The 22,006-nt window shown below is 45.8% G+C and overlaps 1 long non-coding RNA gene across 4 annotated transcripts; it reads left to right on the top strand.

The window, feature by feature from the left end:
• The first annotated feature begins 6,883 nt into the window (after window positions 1–6,883).
• On the top strand, window positions 6,884–20,041 carry LOC140700901 (uncharacterized). 4 transcript variants are annotated; one of them, XR_012079649.1, is made up of 5 exons: window positions 6,884–7,047; window positions 11,910–12,014; window positions 12,140–12,284; window positions 14,879–15,007; window positions 19,802–20,041. It is a non-coding gene; the product is annotated as an uncharacterized lncRNA (long non-coding RNA). The 4 variants fall into 4 exon arrangements; XR_012079648.1 differs by lacking the exon at window positions 19,802–20,041 and having other exon boundaries at window positions 11,914–12,014; window positions 14,879–15,527; XR_012079647.1 differs by lacking the exon at window positions 19,802–20,041 and having other exon boundaries at window positions 14,879–15,527.
• The last annotated feature ends 1,965 nt before the right edge of the window (window positions 20,042–22,006 follow it).

Genomic DNA, 22,006 nt, shown 5'->3' with positions numbered 1-22,006 from the left:
CTGCAAACTCCCCAAGGCTTAGCTTCAGAGACGGGGCTCTCTCAAGACCCAATCAATTCCAACATTCAATTAAGCTAATTAAGTTCAGGTTGCCATCAATATATTTCTTAATTGTGGTTTAAACACAGGTAAAACCTAGAATTGTTCGTCAACAGCCCTTAGCCTCAGCTGAAAGCTAGCCTCTACCGTTAAGAATTCCCATGGGTCAGATCGAGGTTCTGGCAATAGTTAGAAAGACCACATGTGTATTTGCATAGGATTTGCATATATCTACATAGGTTAGTCTCTTCGCAGTAGATTTCCAATTAAAATGTTATTATTTCAGCCTTGAAGTTGTTTCCTGAGTCTCCTATTCTCTAGTACCATTAGCAACACCTGTTCGCTTTGACATTGATTTTTGCATGAGGACAAGAGGACAGTGAAGGGCACCTACCGTGATCTACCGCCAGCAGTGAAAGCCTTGAATATTAGTGTGCACCTCTGAGGCAGGCTGACCCGAGCAAATGGGAGATTTTGTCTGGTGGCGAGAAGACCCCAGGCAAGTCTTGGAATAATTGCTGGGATTGTTCTGGATGGCTGGGCTGGTCTCCACCTTTCCTTCCCTACTACCTCTGCCCTTGCTCCTGGCTGAAGCATTTTTTTCCCTCCCAAGAAGTCTTTTCCCCTGCAAAACACGGATACCAGAAGAGTCTCTGAAACACCAGAACTGGTCGTTGGAATGTTTCCCCAGTCCTAGAGGTGTGAAAGCTACCATCCAAGCATGACATGCAAATTCCCTCATGATCGCCTTTCTCTCCCATTGCAGCTCTTGACTCCACTTTGCAACCTGGGCTCCAGCCAAGGTGAACCACCTGCAGTTTTTCAAACCTACCAGATGCCTTCATCCCTGCAGGTCTTTGCAGGTACTGCTCTCTCTGGCCATCAGAATTTATTCTGCTCTGATGTCCCACAAATGGTTAACTTCTACGCTGTCTCTTACTTTGAGGGGTCCTTGCTAATTGCCTCCTCCCATCTCTATGTTCCAAATACTTTGCACTTGTATTTCCATAGCGCCTCACATTTCCCTCTTTCCTCCACGGGTAAAACTCCGGAGAGATCCTAGGACCTCTGTGAGACCTCTTCACCAGCCCTCGTATCACCACTGGCAGGAAAATGAGAGATGGCTCACCACAGGACCTCACTTCCCCATCCCTCCATCACTCAGCAGCTCACCACTGCCATCTTGCTTTGAGGCCATCAGAACTAGTATCCCACACACACACAAATATACCCAGCACCCCACACCATGCCTCAAGCAAATTCTCATCACCACATGGCTTTATGGCTAATGAGATAAGCCCAGCCTCTCTTTTTGCCCCCCCCCAAACTATCCCTCTTTATTTCTCTTCATTGCATTTATGATATTTATGGTCATCTGACACACTTCTGCATTTTTTACCGATTTATTTTTTTAATCAGTCTATCTCCCTCCTCCAGAATGTAAGCTTCATGAGAGAAGGGAATGTGGTCTGTTTTGTTCATTTTAGTATCCCTACACCTAGAAACATAGGATGTGCTCAATATTTATTGAATGGGCAGGCTACCTGCAGGAACTCTTGCATGGCTGGTTGGAATCATGGATGTGGCAGAAGCTTTCAAAAGGATTATTAGATCACAGTATACATACAAGCGTTTGGGGCTACCTAAAGAAAAGCCATTTTGAATAACAAATGAAGGAAAAAGAGAGACAAAAAGCCAGGCGGCTGGCAGGATGGGGTCATGACTTGAGCTGCTGATTTACTGAATCATAGGTTTAGGAAAGTATTGTGACAGGGAAGACCAAATCTGGCTCCATATTGGATCTGTTTCTTTTACTTTAACCTTTGCATTCTATTGCTTTTGCTAAAGTTAATCACTAAAGGGATATTGCCTCTAAGCTTAAATTACACATAATGGCCCATCTCTGGGAGCGTTGCCTCCCAGGTAATGAGCGTTAAGCTAAAATACCTTTGTTTAGCTGGCAGAAAACAGGCTGACCAGGCCCACCTGTGAATGACTGCCGGAAGGAAGAAATTAACATATCCCCCTGGAGGCTGACCGGAACAAGGAAACGTTTGACTTTACTCCCTCCTCTTTTAGTAAAAAAAAGAAGCCTGAATTCAAACTCAGGCAAGGTGGTTCTTTAGGATATTGGTCCACTATCTTCTTGGTCTGCTGGCTTTCCAAATAAAGCCATTATCCCTTGCCCCAACGACTCGTCCCTTGATTTACTGGCCTGTCATCCCGCAAGCAGTATGAGCTCGGGACTCCATAACAGTAGGTATTTGGAAAGCAGATTTTAAGCAGTTCTAGCTGCATATTGTGTGATGGGAATCTCCCTTTGCTCAAGAAACCTTCAGTAAAAATCCACATTGATTCTCACTGAACGTGACGCATAGGAAGAAAGAATTTAAAATGGAAAAGGAAAGGCCATCGGTATATCCCAATAGTGAAGCTTCAGGCAAGACATAGAATTGACTCTCAATATGTGTAATGGATGAATGGATGGATGAATGAATGAAATGAACCACAACGAACAGGTAGAAACTTAAAGGTATAGATTTGTCTCAATATGAAAAACTTCTTAAAATCCCTCTTGCCCAGAACTAGAATGAACTGTTCCCTTTATCTTTTTTCCAAGGAGCACCACGATAATTATCTCATCAGAAATGCTGCAGCAGATATGTCTGTAATGGAAACAGCATTATACCAGATTAGTGGTTGTCAAACTTACAAAGTCTAGAAGATTCTGGGGGTCGTGAGTCAAAGGTGATTTCCTGGGATGAGAGAGGGCCCAGAATGCAGGCTTCTGAGACCTCACTGTTTTAACCAGAGCAGCTGTTTTTAACTGTATTGCACATTCATTCATTCACTCAACATGCGTGTTAACATTAAATGCCTACTGTGTGCCGAATACTGCGGCGGTCCTCTTCAACTCTGTTTTTGAAAACAGTTTCCACCTTGGAAAACATTTCAAATGATACTGGAACCCTTAAGACCCAACTGTGTGACTGATGCTTCCACGAGCTGGGTAAACACCATTACACTGGGTGTCCACAGGGTCTCATGACTAGGACTGTGGCCCTTTTTCTGCAAAAGGAGGGCCAGTCACCACCGTCCGAGGAAGAGCCCATCATGGAAAGGAGAGGTACGCATTTGTCAAGTCCTTCTGAGCGAGGTAATTTATGAACGATTAGTTTTTCTCATCTTTGTAGCAATCTTGAGGAGGGTATTTTACAGAGAAGAAATGACATTAAAGGGATTCATCCAAAATCACAAACACGATAGGCTTGGATTGGAACCCAAGTCTCTGTGGCCAGTGGTCTTTTCTTTTCACCACACTTGGGAACAGTCATGTGTTTGGAGGCAGGTGGCCTGGTTTCCTCTCCATCCCTAACGTGCAGCTTGGTGTGTGAGTGAGTGCAGTGAGCTCTAGTAGAGATGGGAGCAGAAGAATGATGCGTGGGGATATGGACAGACATCCGGCTAGGGCGGACATGATGCCCGAGACCAGGAATTTGCACAGTAAGACCCTGAAAATGGCCGTTCGTGTGAATTCTTCATGTGGGATAGTTACGTTCAAGCCTTGGAGACAAATCTCCGAAGACAAGAAGAAATGAAAGAGAAGTCAATGACTTAACTCATTGTAAAATATAATGGTCACTACATTTTTCTCTACCTTTTTCCCCTTCCTTTCCCCCTCTCCTCATACTCAGAGGAATAAAAGTCATGGCCTCAATAAAAGAGAGGAGGAGGGGATTTCTGAGGGAATGAGCCTGAGAAGAGGAGTAACAAGAGGCTGGAGTTTGATTCCTTTCTCATGAGATAGAAAGGAGGTCGCCTCCGCAGGGCTGGGGGTGGGCTGACCGAAAGGGGACACAGAGGGGTGAAGTGCGGTAGTATCCAGAAGCAACCTGTGCTATAATCAAAACTTGAAGCTTGGCATTCGACAAATAAGTTCTGATTCAGTCTTCATTCATGTATTCATTTAATAAATCCTCCTTGCATGACCATATGCCGTAACTTCCTGGAGACATAGGAAGAAGCAAGCCTGGCAATGTCCCTGTCCTCACGGAGCTTACATTCTGGTTGAGGGGATATTTCATAAACAAATAAACAGCGATGGCACTGTCTGACAGAGAGATGCCGCGAAGAGTACGAAAGCGGAGGATGTCACGGAACGTGACGGGGATACCTGTGCAGGGAGGTAACAGGATCTGGGAAAGTGACAAGGGTGCAGAGAGTGAAATGGAGGGAAGGGGGACCGGGCAAATACGTGGAAGGGGTGTGAGGGAGGAAGGGAGAAAAGGTCTTCACCCCAGAGAGGGCACGTTTGAGGAAAATGAGGGAAATCGGAAGCTTAGAGTGACCGAGGAGAAAAGGGGTAGGTGGAGGCCAGATCACGGGGGTCTTTAGGGCTTTCCCAGCATGTCGGGTTCTGTCCTGAGCATACTGTGGAGACCACAAGGAAGTCTGAGGAGGGGATGATGCGATCTGACTTTGGCTGTGAAGTCATCACTCTGACTGCTGTGTAGAGAGCTGATTGGTGGTGGGCAGGGAGAGAGGAATGGAGACCCCAGAGGGATGGAGAGAATCCCATGAAGACGGATGTGCGTTCAGCACGCACAGGGCAAGGAATCAGGGCTCGCCCCGAAAGCAGAGTTGGCAGGATTTGCTGTTGGAGGGACACGTGGTGCGAAAGGAGCAGAAACATGGAGAATGACTACAAAGACTTGGGCTCAGTTTGGAGCTGGTCTGGAGTCACCCACGGAGGGCTGGCACCTGCAGCCATGGGCCTGCGTGGGCTCCCCTACACAGTAAGTGTAGCCAGAGACGAGAAAAGACCGGAGGCTTGCCTCACAAGGATCTGCGGAGGTGAGTAAGATTACGTCTAAATTATCAGTGAAAGAAGGTGACCTCAGCTAAGCAGGATGCTTTTCAGCCACAAAAAGAATTTCTCCAGAAGCCCGTTGTACCTCGCGACGCTGACCATAGCATGCTGCAACCTTTCACAAATCTGCCCACCCCCCCCACGAGATGAAGGGCTACTCAAGAGCAACAAGCATGCCGTACGCAGTTTTTATTCCTAGCACACAGCCCCTCCCAGTGTGTACATACAAAAAGCTTATTACCAATATCTATAGAGAGCAAGTATTATACCTCTCAGAGAAGGGTATCGGTGGAGACGTGTTTGACAGATAATGGCCTTTGAGGGGCTGTGGATGATACACTCAGGGTAGGAAGCTAATGGTCAGTACTTAACAGAACCTGCACACAGAAGGTGCTCGATAAATGCATTTCCACCAACTGAATGAAAGCTGCTATGGTAACGGGACCCTTGCAGATATTGGATGGGAGCTCCACTCAGCTAAAACCCAAGCATCTCTAACAGGGCTCACTGGTGTCAACGGTGTTGCCTCAGAAATTAGAGGGAATAAGGAAGGGCCTGGTCCAAGCCAAAGGAAGAAGTTGGTAAGACCACAGGAGGCTCGAGAAACTTGAGAGTTAAACAACTAGGTGACTCTGTCGTTGGGAATAATTTATGAAAAGCAAGAAAGGCAAGCAGGCATTACTAGACAAGGACAAATTCACTTCCAGAAGTACTGAGAAAAAAAGATTAGGTTTAATTCTTAATGTGGCCAAGGAGGGTTAACTGTACAAATGCAACACCGACCACATCATCACAAGGAAATCTCAGGGAAGTAACGTCTGGATAACTCAATGACAGTGACATCTGGAGGGGGGTTCTGAAGACTTCCTTGTTGTATGAGGAAAAATAGAATAAGCAGTGATAATGGTGATGATGATGACAGTTAACACTTACACAGGGCTCTCTGTGTGCTAAGCACTGTGGTCACAAGCCCTTGACGTGTATAACAACTCACTTTACCCTCATAACAACTCTCTTTGAGAGAGGTACTATTAGGACCTCCACTGTATAGAGGGTGAGGCTGAGCCCCAGAGTGAAGCAATCTTGTAATAGTCATACAGCTAGAAAATTAAAGTAAACGGAAAATAAAAGATGGATGTAGGTGGGAGTTATCCATTTACCCACCTACCATTTACTACGCTCGAAGTTGGATTTGGGCTTTGGAAAGAAATATTTACACTTTGACAAAGTTACGATCACTAGTCAAGATCAAAGTATTTAAAAATTGCAAGTTCATCAACACGGAGTCACAGAAGTTCATGTAGGAAAAGATGTTAGACATTATCTAGTCCAAGGTTTTTATGTTACCAGTGGGGAAGCTGAAGCCCAGAGAGCGAGGGTGGGGTGACTTACTCACTAACACACAGCTACTTAGTGACAGAATGAGAACAAGGTCCTAGACGTATTAGCTCTTATTCATGTTACCTTCCAAAGTAAGCAGAACAAATGAAACATACTGTGTTCTGAGGGAGTTGAACATAGGCTGCTTTTGTGGAAGCGTCAAGATCTGTCACTGGTCCATCCATTCAAGTCTGGTTGACAAGTATTTCACTTGAAAGTGTGTGTGTGTATATATATGTATAATTTTTTAGACTCTAAGGGAGCTTTAAAAATTACTTGTTTACACACCTATGTAAAATATTGGGAAACTATGGCTATGCCCTGGTTTCCCGGTAGTTCAGAGAATTTCCATTCCCACAGTGGATTCAATACCCTGTCTGACTTTGCAGCACTGAAAAAACAACTGTGTAGATTCCAAACCACTTTCTTAGACCAGCTATTACAGAGTAAGGTACCTAGAGTGCAGTGTGGTCTTAGCTGCTCTGTGAGCTCCCTACGCTCTGTGATGTGGACAGGTGATAATGAGGGCTCCGATGTAACAGAAGAAACCTCATTCTCTTTGATCCCATTCACTGGCACATATCTCCAGCTCCAGCTGCTGGACCTAACCTCTGCCAGGACAGGACAACGGGGGTGCTGGCCGGGGTATCCAACTCAGCTGGGAAGCTGAGAGGCTTCGGATTGAATGACTGACGGAATTCATTTCAAGTTCTCTCTCTCTTTGCTTCCAGCAACTCCTTCCAATCAGGTTCCCTGAGGTAAGAAGTCATGGAGATGATGGCCAAAAGGCATCTTAGGTGTATGGAGATTTCACCTGAATAAGGATAAACTGAATTTGAGGAAACTGTTCACTCCACTCACCTGAGGGGTACTGAGTCACCTGGGCAATTCTTAAGGGAAAACCCACTCCCTGACAGTCAAGAGTTACGATCCCAAGTGCGGAATGCAGACTTGTCACTGGTCAGAACTCTTTGCCTGGAGCATCCCAGCCTCCCCTCTTGCTAACAACCTATATTCCATCAGGCACTTCTGCAGGGGGTTGTCATTTGAGTCCTGATGGAGAGACGGCCTGTAAAGGTAAAGACATGAAGACAAAGCTTCCCAAAGTGGCTGACACATTCGTCCTGCTCTGTTTCGTTTCGCTGGGACTATAAAGCTTGGACCTACTTCCTGGCCCGGACTCCAAATTATGTGTCTCCATCAATTTGCCTGCTGATGTATTTCTCATCTCCGTGCCTCTTGACCCCCATGTTTATTTTCTATTAACTGTTCAGATTCCCTACTTAGACCAAACACTTGGACCCATTCCTCTACTTGGGCTCTCTTTTCCTTCTCAATTATAGTTATTATTGCCATAATTAATAGTGTATTTAATACATATCATATATTGAGGTCAGTCTATGTGCCAGCCAGCTTAATAGGCACTTAGTATTCACTGCTCTCATCCTTTTGACAATCCTGCAAGGTAAGTTGTTATCACACCCACTTTACAGATGAGAAAACTGAGGCTTGTGGGGTAAATGACTTAATCAAGTCATCAGAGCTAGAAAGTGGTAGACCAAGAGGACTTCAAGCTGTGTCTACTTTGCTCCAAAATCTGAGAATTTTGCATGAAGATGCATAATTCACATTCATCCTCTGGGTCAGTTTGCCCTTGGTCCCTCCAACCTAACTAGTATAACTCCATCCCTTGAACACTTTTACCTGTGCTGGCGATGAGCTCTCTTGTAATTAGGTATGGGACACATTTTCTGAAACCAATGTAGAGTTTAAAGTGAAAATAAATCAGGGAGGTGGGGTTAGGTAGATAAGGTTCAACAAGATTTCAAATACCTGTTTCACCAGTACGGCTACCAGGGCCACACCTGGATGAAGGTAAAAGCTACCATTAAATAAAGTCCCTGGTTAGCCTCTTAGTGCTGCTAACCTCCCTTCAGCTAAATACATTTACTTTACCTCTTGCGTTTATATTCTGACATTCAGAGCTTTTTCATATCCCAAGTTTCAAGGGGGCTCCTGAACAACACTTACTATCGTCCCCATAATTTGGATACAGAAAATATTTCAAAAGGAAGTTAAGAGGCCTCCTTGAGGACACAGATTTACTATGTAGTAAAGGGCAGAAGTAACTAGATCCTGGTCCTTCTGATGCTTAGATTTATGTTTTAATCAAAGGTAGCTCAGAAAAAAAAATGTATTTTGAAGGAAACTAGTATTTGTTGAATACCTACCTAACATAAATATCATCCTGTATATTTTATTTTCATGTATTACATTCATCCATTATGTTCACAGCATTGGCACGCAACAGGTACTATTATGGCTCTTCATTCTCTAGGTCAAGAAACCGGGGCTCAGAAAGTTCCGGAATCTTGCCCAAGGTCATAGGAGTCACAGAGTCAGGGTTGCACAAAGGAGTGTCTGCCTCAAAAGCCGTTCCCTCAAGGCGACCTCATGTCATGCTTTTATTCTCCTTTGTATCCAAGATGCCTAAAGAAATGCACACCATGTTTAGAACCCAAGGGCGCACCCCAATGGCTCCCGCTGGTTGCTAGGTAACATTAGGTAACGTCTGTTTGACGCAATCTGGTGAACATTGACATAGTTCTCTCGCCAACAGGAGTAGGTCAATAGGACCGTGATGAGGCAGGCACTTGTTTTCAGAAGAACAGGACTGGCTTTTCAGAGCCCCAGAAGTATCTTTGGATGATCTGGATCCAGGGTCCAACCACTTTGCAATGACAGCGTAAATATTGTAGGCTGAATGGACAAGCACCAAATGGGGATATTCCCTACTGCCGTGCGAGAAAGCTGCCACTTCTGAGGACTTCCAAAATAAACAAACACTCCATGTGCCAGAAAGGAAAGCACAGGGAAGGCCTGTTCCAACTGGAGATGGTGAGCGTCACCCCCAAGGAAGCCGTCAGTGCCTGCTCGGGGGCAAGTCAAGGGGGTGCCCTCAGGTCTGGCTGCCCTGCTCCTGGTCTGTGGCCGCTTCCCTGGGTGACCTGCTGAGCTCACAGAAGAGGAATTCTGCAACAGTGGACCAAGACCTGGATACTTACTCCCACCGGCTCAGAGACATGCTGCAGTGCGGGGGATAGGGGAGGGGGGAAGAGGGGAGACACAGGGTGTCGGGGAACCATTTGTTCCAGCAGTGCGTATCCCTAGGCAATGGCTAAGCAGGAGGAAGCTGGCCACAGCCTGGGCGGCAAGCATGTTCTTAAATGTGACTGCACTCAAACATCTGCTCTTCTAAGCTGTGCATTATCGGGCAAGTTATTTACCCTGTCTGAGCCCATCTTCTCATCTATCGAATAGAGAGAGAGATGATATTCACTCTTACCCTGGGTGGTTGTTGTGAGATTAAACAATACTTTCTAACTACTTAGCACAACAGCACATCCTTAATAGTAATTTACTATAAATCATGTATAATACACATTATATATTCTGTATTATATACCACATATTGTAAGGATTATATTATGCATCATAATGTGTTATATAGACTATAAAAATATATATAATAACATGTTATTATTATCATCATCACTTACCAGGAGCCAAACTTTTTGAGAAAGAGAGGAGTCACATTAAGTCTAGTATTTTTCTCAAGGTAGCAACCATCTCTTCTAGAACTTAATCAAATGGTTATTCTCCTTCTGCTTAAATCCTAATATGTATGCTTATTCTATGCCTCGTATCAGTTGAAGAAATGTACTCATATTCACTCACCGAATTCAGACAACAATCCCCTGAATTAGATAATGTTATCTTGATTCTACAGATCGGTAAATCGATGGAACAGTCACCTTTCATGCGCTTGGCTTCAAGTACGTAAAGTTAGCGCTTGTTTCACTCACGGAACTGGAATTTACTGAGCATTTTCAATACATCAGAGTGCTGCATTCTAGTTTGCAGCAATATGGAAGGGAATGGAACAAAACTGCTCCCCTCAGGGAACCTGGAGAGGAGACTGAACAGGCAAGTCACAGACTGGAAGAAGTATCTGTGTAAGGTTTATCTGACAAAGACTTTGAAGCTGGAATATATAAAAAAAAATCCTACAACTCAAAAATAAGGTAACCCCATAAACTCCACTAAGAAAAGGTAAAGAGGACAAACGCACAAAGAGATGCTACAAATCATTCACTATTAGGGAGCTGCCAGGGGAAAGCACTGTAAGATACCATTATAACCCACTAGACCAAGAGTGAACAGACCAAACGTCCCAAGTCTTGGCAAGAAAAGAAGAACAAGTGGGCATCGCATACACTGCTGGCAGGAGCACCACGTGGCACAACCGCTTTGGAGAAGAGTTCACCAACTTCTTTACAAGTTAAACATAGACCTATCAAAAAACCCAGCAATCCCACTTTTAGGTATTTGCCCAAGGGAAATGAAAACACACACCTACTCAAAGACAACACGAATGTTTACGTAACTTTGTGTTCTAACCAGAAACTAGAAACTGCCCAAGTAAGTGTCCAACCATTGTGTGGATGAACGGATGTGGTTAAATCCCTACAATGGAAAACTAATCGACAATAAAGGGGAGCCAACTATTGATACACTTGACAACGAATGAATGTCAAAATAACTACAGCGAAAGATTCCAGAGATTTTATACTGTAAGAGTCTACTTACAAAAATTCCAGAAAATGCAAAGTTACTGGAGTGACAGATACCAAACCTACAGTTGCCTGGGGGTGTGTGTGTGTGTGTGTGCGTGTGTGTGCGCGTGTGTGTGCGTGTGTGTGTTAGATTATAAACGAGCATAAGGAACGTTTGGGCTTTGATTGAAATGTTTATTGTCTTAATTGTGGTGATGGTTTCACAGGTGTGTGCATACGTCAAAACTCATCAAACCATATGCTTTAAATATGTCTATTTATTATATGCCAATTAAACCTCAATAAAACAGGTAATATTTTGGGGGAGGGGAAGCATGTGATCACGTAACAAGATGGCCCTGTGGTCCAGTGCAGTTTTCTGAGCCATAATTCCAATCTGTAGGCTCTGATAACTTGGATGGTGTGGAAGTATGCAAATTCTACACTGAATGCCACAGAGAACTTCTGGGCACAGAAGACAGGGTCCGACACCCCTTCTGGGAAGGCTGCAGATCCTTTGTCTCAGGGACGGAGTTTCTATGGAAGCAGATTAGGAACTGGAGATGGGGGATGGGTAGCTTTTAGAGAAGAGAAAAGAATAAATTTGTACACAGTCTTTGGATTGATAAACGATCCACTGCAGAGGAAAGAAGAAACAGGAAGATCCAAAGTAAAGCTAAGGCTTGGAACAGAGCACCCATGTGATAAAATCATCATTTATTCTTCTGTGCATTCATCAAATGTGGACTGGGCTCCTCCTCTATGGCAGACATTCTTCTAGATGCTGGAGATACAGCTGCTAGCAAGAGATAAAAATCCCTGCTTTCCACAGAGCTCTTATTCCAGTGGAATGAGGTGGAACATCAATACGTCAAGGAGGATGTGTATTATGTCAGGAGCAAAGTGTGCTAGGGAGAAAACGGAGGGTGGGGCAGGGAGGTGGTGGCGGTGCCGAGCACTGCCTGAGATCCACAGTCCATGAAAGCCCTCTGCTTCTATTTAAGGTAGAAACCAGAGTGAGCCAGCTGGAGGCTGAGGACAAAGACTCCCGTCTGGAGGAGAAGGTCTAAGGGCTATTAACAAGACACCGGAGGAGAAGGTGGGCCTGGGTAAGTCTTTCCATAATGGAATAGTGATGACACTAACACACCAACCACATCTGCTTATCGAGTCTTCCCTCTGCACCATGAACTTGACTGAGAGCTTTCATCCTTCTGGCAACCCCATGAGGCAGGTGCAAGCATCCTTTTCACTGTGCTGCTGATAACACTGAGGCTGAGGCTTGCCGCAAGCTGCAGAAAACATAGGGATAATGGTGAGCTGGTCAGGGCCACGAGATCTGTCTGACCTTCGGTCCTGAGCTCATCACCACCCAGCCGGTAAGTCAGGGTGCCCTGGTTTGTAAAGCCCGAGCAGTGGGATTTGGGTGAGTTATCTGTCTGCACAGTTACCTGCCCTGTATCTAAGTCCTTCCTCGCTTCTTTTTAATGGAACAATGTAATTGTTTCATGTAACACTGTTTTCATGGGACTCCTACATCCTATACAAAGATAAAATACCTAGAAGTACGCCAAAAAAATTGAATTTGACTTTTTTTTCAAGTCGCTCCCTCTGTTGAATGTACCATCAGACTGGAGGATTTAAAGAAGTCTTGCAGTGGAGCCCATGACTCTTAGAAGTGGCCTAAGCTACCATCACTGCCCTGGACCACAGGTCTTTCGATCCCCTCTGGCTCTTCTCCTTTTTTTTATACTGGGCCAGAATAATCCCTTTAAAGCACAAATCAAGTCCCTGTAATTAGCTAACCTCACTATCTACTGTACCAAATAAAGTTCAACAGTTCGGGGGCTTAAGCCTGCAGAAGTTTATTTCTTATTCACAGAAATGCTACCTGGTGGAGCTATGTGCCATGTGGCGAGACAGGGACCCAGGCACCTTCCACCTTGTGGCTCTGCCATTACCTCGGGTCTCAGAGTTGCCTTCTTCTAAGAAGTAGAAACCTAAAAAGAGCCCCTCAGAGAAGACATCCCTGACTCTTCAAAACCCCAGCCTGGATGGGATATGCACAACTTCCATCCACATTCCTTGACAAGAAATAATCATGCACTCGCATCTCGAAAGCAACAGAGTAGGGCCAAAAAGGCAGTCCTTGTTAAGATAGCTGCCCACAGGGACAAGCCTGTATGATGGGATGAGGTCCACACATTTTCAGTGGCTAACTAGCTGTCTCTTAACACAGTTCCTCTCGCTTGTGCTTAGATCTGTATGATGAAATTGAAAAAGCTTTAACACAGTCTACTAAGCCTTATGTGAGTTGGCTCCTGACCCACATACCCAGCCTTATACCAGGCCAATCCCCTTGGTCTCCATGCTCCAGTGACAGTGGTCTCCACAGGCCTAAAGAGTGTCATGCTCTTCAAGGCTCACTGGGCATGAGAAACTCCCCGTCCTCCTCCTCAGGCCCCATCGTAAGGTGACTTGCTCTCACTCTCCTTCACTCTTAGCTCCCTCCTCTCACCCCCAGGTGCGGCTAGTCCCCCTGTTCTAAGCACTCGTCACCTCCCTACCTCCATCCGCTCCCCACCAGGCTCTCGGGAAATCTCAGCACACTTGCAATGACTGGTTCAGTGTCTAAAAGCACAGGCAGAATCGGACCGTGTGCTTCCGAAGCATCGGTCTGCTACCAACAGGCGGCCTAACACTTGGCCAGGTTATCTGTAACTTTCTTAGCCACCATTTCCTCATTCGAAATATGCGGATCATGCCAACACATTCGTCCTTGGCTAAGGTGAAGATTAAACGAGATCCGGTAGGTAAAACGCTTCGCGTCCCGGCGCAAGGTGTGTGATAACCCGAAATTCGCGGCTGTCCTCGTTCCTGCCGTCAGCGTGAGCTCCGGAGCCACCCATCTTACTCGCTTTCTAGTCTCAGAACTTCCCCAGGGCCTGGCCACAGTGGGTACTCCATGAATTTAACTGTGAAACAAAGTAATGCTCCCTTTTTCCTTACGTATGGCGGGCTCTCTGAAAGAAACACGGCTCTGTGGCCTGTCACTCCTCGTGCCCTGGCCCACGTGGATCCGCGAGGAGAGGGGGCTGCAGGGCGGCAGAGGGCTGAAGCACACACTCCGGGGGCAGCCTGCAGGGCCCGGCTCGGTTGGTGCCCAGCTGTTGAACCCAGAGGAATTTACCTTATGTTTCTGCACCTCGGTTTCCCTGACTGTAAACCGGAGATAATCACAGGGCGTGCCCGGTAGAGCTCCTACGAGGGGTGCCCAGCGCCTGATGCAGAGGGAGCACCCCAGAATTGATAGCTGCTATTGAGAACAATGACTTGTGGATTATTAAACAACCTGTTCTGACAACAGAAGATGAGCTCAGGATTTACATAACATGCCACGCCCTTCTTTCCCTCCAGTGGATTTTCAAGCCGTGGTATTTGCGGACTCCCAGGGTTGGAATGCTCCTTTGAAAGGATGCAGCTGAGAGCAGGCAAAAGCTCCTGGACCCTATTAATTTGAGGTCATGAAATAGCCCCTGATGTGTCCCCGTCTCTGACTCCCTTTGGGTTCTCCCAGGCCTTGCCTTCCCTTCCCATCGGGTGTGGGGCAGGGTATGGGGGCGGCAACGGAGGAGCAACCACATCTACTCCAAAAGAAGGCATCTACCTAATTGCAAAGGAATATATCCTGGCCACAGACAATAAATGGTGTGTGATGCTTCCATGAAGTGAGATGGATGGAGCTCTCTGTTGCTAACTGGCCCGTAACCAGGGTCATTAATCACATGCGGCACACTCATTGCCAGTAATGGACTTCACCCCGGAAAACTCCAACTCATGGTGCCAGTGGGTTAAAGGGAGGGTCTCGCCTGTTATGGAAATACAGATCTCCCATTGGGATTACCCCCGGGCACTTGCCACCCCTCGTTCCCTGAAAGGTCCTTTTAATTGATTTTCTTTCTTACTCTCTCAGACCTGTCTGGCGGAATGCCTACCTGCCAGCCTCTGCCTGGACCCAGAGACGTGGCCCGAACTCTGTGAATTGCCAAGAAGCCTCTAGCCCACCAGAAACCGCCCCTGTCTGCTGCCTTTGACATGAAAAGTAACTAAGCCTCAATAGCAGGCCCTCGGTTTTTGCTAGACCCCACCTCCCTGCAGGCAGGTCTGGGTGGGAAAACGACCTGACGTCATCAGTCGCAGTTTACTGAGGGCTTGCTCTGGGGCAGGCCTGGGGCCCTATGCCCACTTCCTCACCACAATGATCCTCATAACAATCCTGAGAGGCAACTGGTTCTCCCTGTTTCCTGGTAAAGGACTAGGGTTCAGAGAGGTTAAAAGACTTGTCCTCAGTTGCACAGTAAAAGGCAAAGCTGATATCTAAACGGGCACATCCCACCTTACAGTGCCTGATCGTTCTCTTGCCTTTCATGGACTGACATCTGAAGCGCCCCCAAAGCTGCAACTGAATCCCTGTTTTCCTCTTGACCAGCATCAGAAAAGCAGACTAGCACTGGATGCTGGAGATAATCATGAAAAGTAGACTTTCATTTTAAAAGGCAGCTCCGTTCCACCATGTTGATACTTACAAGCCAGGTCCAGTAAATATTGTTTAATTTAATAAATCGGCTCTGCCTTAGCTCCGGTCCTTCGAAATGCTCAGGGTGGAGAGGGTGAGACACAGCTTAGTGTATTTCCTTTTCATGGGAGAACCACGAGAATCAGGTCATTTATAACAAATTCCTCAGCTGTGCAGAGTTTCGGCCAAGACATTATTTACTTAATTTGATTAAGAAGGAAGAAGCCATCCCTTTCGGTGGGGCCGTATATTCTCATCAGCCCCGAGTGGTTCTGAACCCGAGATGGTGGTATTGCATTTTCAGGTCATCCCAGGCCTGTAATATAATAGCTGAGGCAACTGGAAGGATGTCTTTTGTTCTGGGAGATCATTTGCAACAGAAAGGGTTTGCTATTGTCATTTCTGCTGTCACGTTTGGTTGCACCTGATCTGGAAAAGGCCCCGGGCAGATTCTTTGTTCTGGCCTGCAAGGTTCTTTGTGAACTGGCTCCAGCTTGTCACTCCACTAGAGCTACTGATACTTTAAAAGGGCTGGTAATTATTCACTTGTGTGTGTGTGTGGGGGGGGGGGTCTGTCCCATGCAAACACCCCCTGGCTTCTACACACTAGATGCCAGTAGTACCCCACCCCAGGTGTCACAACCAAAACTATCTCCAACCATTGCCAAATGTCACGTGGGGGCAAAAGTACCCTCGGTTGAGAACCACTGCACTGGAGTATTGGAATTTGTCTTGTTCACTGGGTTACTCTCAGAGGCTCTAACTGTGCCTGACACATAGTAGGCACTCAATTAACAATTTGTCATCGAGCGAAGGCAGCACAGGACCCAGTCTCATGATCCACTAGGCTCCCTCTCATACAAAATATTCTTCTTCCTCCATGACCACTCTTTTTCCTTCCTACTCCTATGTCTTGATTCTTCCACCTAAAATGTTTTTCCTCCTCCCTCTTGCTATATTAAAAACCCGTCTTTCCTTCAAGATTCCATTCAAACACCATCCCGACTAAAGCTATTCTTGAACACCCACCTGGACCATATCTCACCATCCCACGGCCTCCCTATGAACTGCTATCTCTGTTTCTTTTATAGCTTCCAACACTTTCTGGGAGAGATGATCTAATCTAGTGGCCAGGCTCTGAACTGAAATGAGAGTCCCATTCATACTACCCGTGAAAGCGTGGAACAGTGACAACGTCTGTGAGACTATTTCTCCATCTATAAAATACAGATAACGATAGTACCTCAAAGGTCTCTTGCAGGGATTAAATAACGTATTTGATGGGCACGGCCAAGACCCTGACCCAGAGGAATAAGCAGTGGTTATTGTTATTATTCTCTCTACTAGAATGAGAGTTCCTGGAAGACAGAGACCAGTTCTTCCTCATCTTTACACCCCTAGTCTCTAGGTCAGTGCCTGGCAAACAGTGGATACTCAAGTCACTCTACTGAACACACAAAGTAAATGGGTGGGAAATCCTCCACAACAGTAGCTTCATGGACTCTTACTATGTAAGAGAAGAAAGTATCCAGTCTGAGCTCATTTTATAAGAGGGAAAAAATGAAGGCCAGCAGGTACAAATAGCTTGTGTGCAGCAGCACAGGGTAACACGGAACTGAAAATCGTGTGTCAGACCTGCTGCCTCCATCCGCCTCCAGACCCCTTTCCTTAGGAGAAGTCCCAGCAGAGCCCTTCTCTCCCCCGTTTAAAAAGGGCCAACAGGAGAGACTTGCTTCATGGGCCGGAAAGCTAATTAGAGCTAATTTAGTATTTTTTCCCGAGAACTAGGATGCCGGGTGGAAACTTCTGGAGGTCTGTGCTGCCAAAAGAAATGCTTTTGATTATATTTACACATCTGACTTGAGGAGTACTTGGAAACCTAATCATAACTGTGATAACATGCTCGTTGGCCCTCCATAGACTTATCTTGGCTGTGTGACATCTTTTTTCTTTTAATTGAAGTATAGTCAGTTTATAATGTGTTAATTTCTAGTGTACAGCATACTGATTCAGTTATACATACATATGTATATTCCTTTTCATACTTTTTTCATTATAGGCTATTACATGATATTGAATAGAGTTTCTTGCACTATACAGCAGGACCTTGTTGTTTATCTACTTTATTTATAGTAGTTGGTATCTGCAATTCCTGAGCTCCCAATTTATCCCTCCACTCCCCCTTCCCTCTGGTAACCAGGTTTGTTTACTATGTCTGTGAATTTGTTTCTGTTTTACAGTTAAGTTCATTTATGTCATTTTTTTTAAGATTCCACATATAAGTGATCTCATATGGTGTTTTTCTTTCTCCTTCTGGCTTACTTCACTTAGTATGACAATCTGCAGGTGGATACATTTTTCCAAGGTGCAGGTCAGGCTTCGTCTTTTCCATCAAGTTTTCCTGGACAGTGTTCTGTATAATTCAAACCCTCTCGGAGGCATCTGAGAGAGTAAATAGTGCTTTGGAGTCAGGCAGAGTGAATGGCTTTGGGAAAAGTACTTCTCCTTTCTTAGCCTCTGTTTCCTCCTCTGTAAAATGGGGCAATAGTATCAACCTTGGAAGTCTGACATGAGGCTGAAATGTAACACTGTATGTAAATGACATGCTCAATGCCAGGTGCACATAGGAGGTGCTCAGGAAACATTAGCTTACACCTATATAAATCTAGGCATTTGCCGTAGAAAATTTTGGCCCTGCCTGTGAGTGCTGACACATCTTCAGCCTCAGTTCTCAACCCTGCACTTGGTCTAGAAAGAGCTTGGGGCCCAGCATAATGGGAAGATTACTGGAGTACAGCTGAGAGGCTGTCTTGTAGGAGGAAGGTGGAGGACCCACTGGGAAATGATGGAGAGACCACGGGCTTAGACATTACACAGACTTGTGTTTGAATCTCAGCTCGGGCACTTTCCAGCTGCAGGACTGGGAAATTCACTCAACCTCCCTGAGCTCAGTTATCTCATCAGCAACACAGGCAAGAGCCCCTCTCTCATGTGGCAATTGTGAAAATGAATTTGTATCACATAGATAGAAATGCATAGCACACAGTAAGAACAGAATCACTGAGTGTGCAGCAGAGCTGGTCCAAGACTCTACGGCTCTTAGCACATGCTCAGGAAATGTGCTAAGTGCGTGAACGATTTGGATGGAGCTCCTTATAATCTGGGATGTCTGGGGAGAGGAAACAGAGCACTGGATTAGGAGACAGAACCATATTAGTTTATATCCCAGCTTTTCCAACTGAGTAAACTCCTATTTTCCCAATTTGCAATCTTTCTCATCTATCAAAGGGTGGTCCCAGGGAAGATCAAAGAGCTGATAGTGGTGAAAAGAATTTACAAACTGTAAAGTGGAATCGCATGGTATTTGGAAAGCATTTAGTACGGCACCAGCAAACAGCAGACCGTTCAATAAATGGCTGACAATCCTATTAACAAATGATTATAAAGCACTTACTGAGTGCCAGTCACAGGGATTCCGTTGTGAAGAAGACACACCCTGGCACGGAGAAGGCGCCATGGGAGTATCAGGCCCTCCTCGTCCTTCCTGATGGAGAGACTAGAAGGTTAGGGAAGGTAGCAGCGATCTGGCTTCCGATGGCAGAAAGCAGTGTGCGTGCAAAATACACGTGTTTGTATGTAGGGAAGTCTGTGCTTTAAATGCCCTCATTTGCCCTCCACTGAAGGGGGGTTTTTTTTTTTTTCATCTTACAGCTTTTCATGTTTTGTCTTTTGTCATTTTTCCCTTTTTTGGTTGCCAGGGGATCTGTCTCTAGAAACAGTCGCATCTCCCAAGCATTCCTCTGATTTCTTGTGAGACGCCTCTGCTAATGCTTGGTGAGAATGTCGTAGAAAATGAGGATCAGGTTCTGAAGGGAGGGCCTGAGGGCTCTACTGAGAGTAGCACACGGGTGTCAGTGGTTGAAATCACAGGTGTCTATTGTGCCTCCCTACTGCCTACTGACACCAACCCAGAGGCACAGCCGTGTCACCTCTCCTGTTCATGCTGTGGCAGTCTATCCCTCTGTGGCCCCGAATGAGCCACTCCTCCTCCATTTATACCTCTACTTAGCTCTCTCCACAGCCCCTGAATCTGGGCTTGTTCTATGACTTTAACCAAGAGATGATGGTGGCAGTGATGATGTGCCAGTTCTGAGCCTAAGCTTTAGACATCTAGGTGCTTCGTGAACGTGTTAATCATTTAATTCACACCACATCCCTCTGAAGTAGATACAGTCATCTAAGAGCAAATCATAGTGTCCTGGGTGTCAGGTACAATTTTAAATGCTTCAGATGAACTGATGTATTTTATTCTCACACCAGCTTTATGAGGAAAACGACATTATAACCATTGTACAGGTGGGAAGACTGAAGCGCAGAGACATGAAGTATCTTTCCCAAGATCCCACAGCTAGTGAGCTTAGAGCCAGGCCGTCTGACGCTAGAACCCACACACGAATCACCACGTGGAACTTCAGAGAGTCGCCTGTCTCACCCAAAGTCACACAGAGGCCATGACAAGGCCGGGATTCAAATGGGCTCCGTGGACGCCAGAGTCTGACGCTTCCGGCCTACAGACATCTAAAAGACTATTCTGGGTCTGCTAGGAAATTCACTGAAGCCCAGAGGCAGCTGCCACAAAAAAAAAAAAAAACAGAAACATAGAGCTTGCATCCAATGGTCATTTTATCAGTGTCAGATGTTTACAGAGTCCTTCTCTGGTTTCCTTTTCCGTGTGTGCACACATGTGTACGTGTGTGTGCACGTGTGTAAGTGTGTGTGTGAGTGACTATGTATGGGAGTGAAAGCACTTCTAGATCCTGTTTTTACTCCAAACTCAAGATGTAAGTTCACTGTGCCTTCTGCATCAGAGGATGTAGAAGGATGGTGGTTACAGAGCCTCCATTCATCCAATCTACAGGGTTCTATCAAGTGCCTTCAGTGTCACAGTGCGAGGTGCTGGGGCAACAGCGATGAGCAGAGACCAAGCTGACTCCACCCTGACATCCCAGACAGCAGGTCCACGTGGGATGTAGCCCGGCTCTGCTGCGGAGGGGTGGGTGACCTGGGGCAGGTACTGCACACTCTCTCAGCCTTAGTTTCTCATCTGGAAACTGGAGTTACTATAGTTCCTGTGCCGTCGTCTACATTAGAAGATTCTGACGATGGAAAAATATAATAAATGTAATAAAACAAGCGAAATGCTTAGCAGAACGTCAGCTACAGATGACGATGAGAGGCTTTCAAAGTTGTTACTGCTAACAACAGTTAAATAGTAATAACAGGAGTCTAGTATATACCAGACACTGTGCTAGGTCTTCAAATGCAGCAAGAATAAGGTCTGTTCCTCACCTTCAGGGGGGTCTGCAGTCAGGAGAACAAATGTGCACATGGACAGCTGGGCTTGGAGTCGTGGGTGCTGTCACAGAGGGGTGTGACCAGTGTCACTGGAGCACAGCAGAAGAACAGACCGATTCCTCGCTGGCGAGAGTGTGGGTAAGGAGATGGCTGGGGCAGATCCAGAGAGGAGGGATGCTGAAACCTGGCCTAGGTGTTTGGAAAGGACTCAGGTGAGGAGATTTGTAAGAAGGGAAGGTGAAAAGGGAACTTGAGGCAGAGGAAAAACAGGCTGAGCCAAAACACTGTGTTGTGATTGTGCTTGGATGGTTTCTAACGAGGAAACGTTTTCTGGGAGGTGGGGTCTAGAGTGGGTGGTTGGAGAACAGGAAGCAAGAACCGGTAGGCGATAAGCCTGGAAAGGTACCTGAGGCCAGATCATGGAGGATCTTAAATGTCAGGCTAAGGAGGTGAACATGATCATATGAAGAGGCAGGAGAAATTGGCGAAAAAACCTAGTATCAATGGATTGAACAACAGATAAAGAGACAAATACAGGTTTACATAGTTTATAGATATGTGTATGTATACAGATGTCTCTGAAAGTCATGCTGTCTTTCTATCTTCTGGCTTGTCTTTTTTCAAAAATAAGGAGGATCAGAGCAGGGTCTGCTTGCTCTTTACTCACCATTGCAGCCACAGCGTCTAGCACAGGAACATGACAGGCACTTGATAAAACTTGTTGAACGAATGAGTGAATTGGCTGTAACCCCTACTTCTGATGTTTGTCAAATGAACAAATGTATTTATGTCTTGAATGTGGAGGAAGGTGGGTGGTTTCAGAAAGCAGCTGACATTTAATCTTAGCACTGTCGATGAGTACAATTTAGCTTTGCCAAAACCGGCCATTCCTGAGAACCCAAATATAGACAGCATCACCACCCAGTGTATAGTCCGGTGGTAAACAGCACTGATTTGGGAGCCAGGGTTCAAGTCCTAGCTCTGCCATTAACAGCTGGGGGCCCTAGACCATGCTCCTTAACTTTCTGTGTCTCAGTTTCCTCATCTGTAAAATGGGGACAATAAAAGTATTTCCTTTACAGGATTACTGTGAAGATAAAAGGTGCTTATTACCACAATGCCTGGCACACAAGAAGTTCTCCATAAACGCTCGCTGTTATTAGTCATTTG

Source organism: Vicugna pacos, chromosome 13 (genome assembly GCF_048564905.1).
Source record: "Vicugna pacos chromosome 13, VicPac4, whole genome shotgun sequence".
Taxonomy (NCBI): Eukaryota; Metazoa; Chordata; class Mammalia; order Artiodactyla; family Camelidae; genus Vicugna; species Vicugna pacos.
Note: the sequence above shows the minus strand (reverse complement) of the source record. Positions and strands in the feature narration are given on the sequence as shown.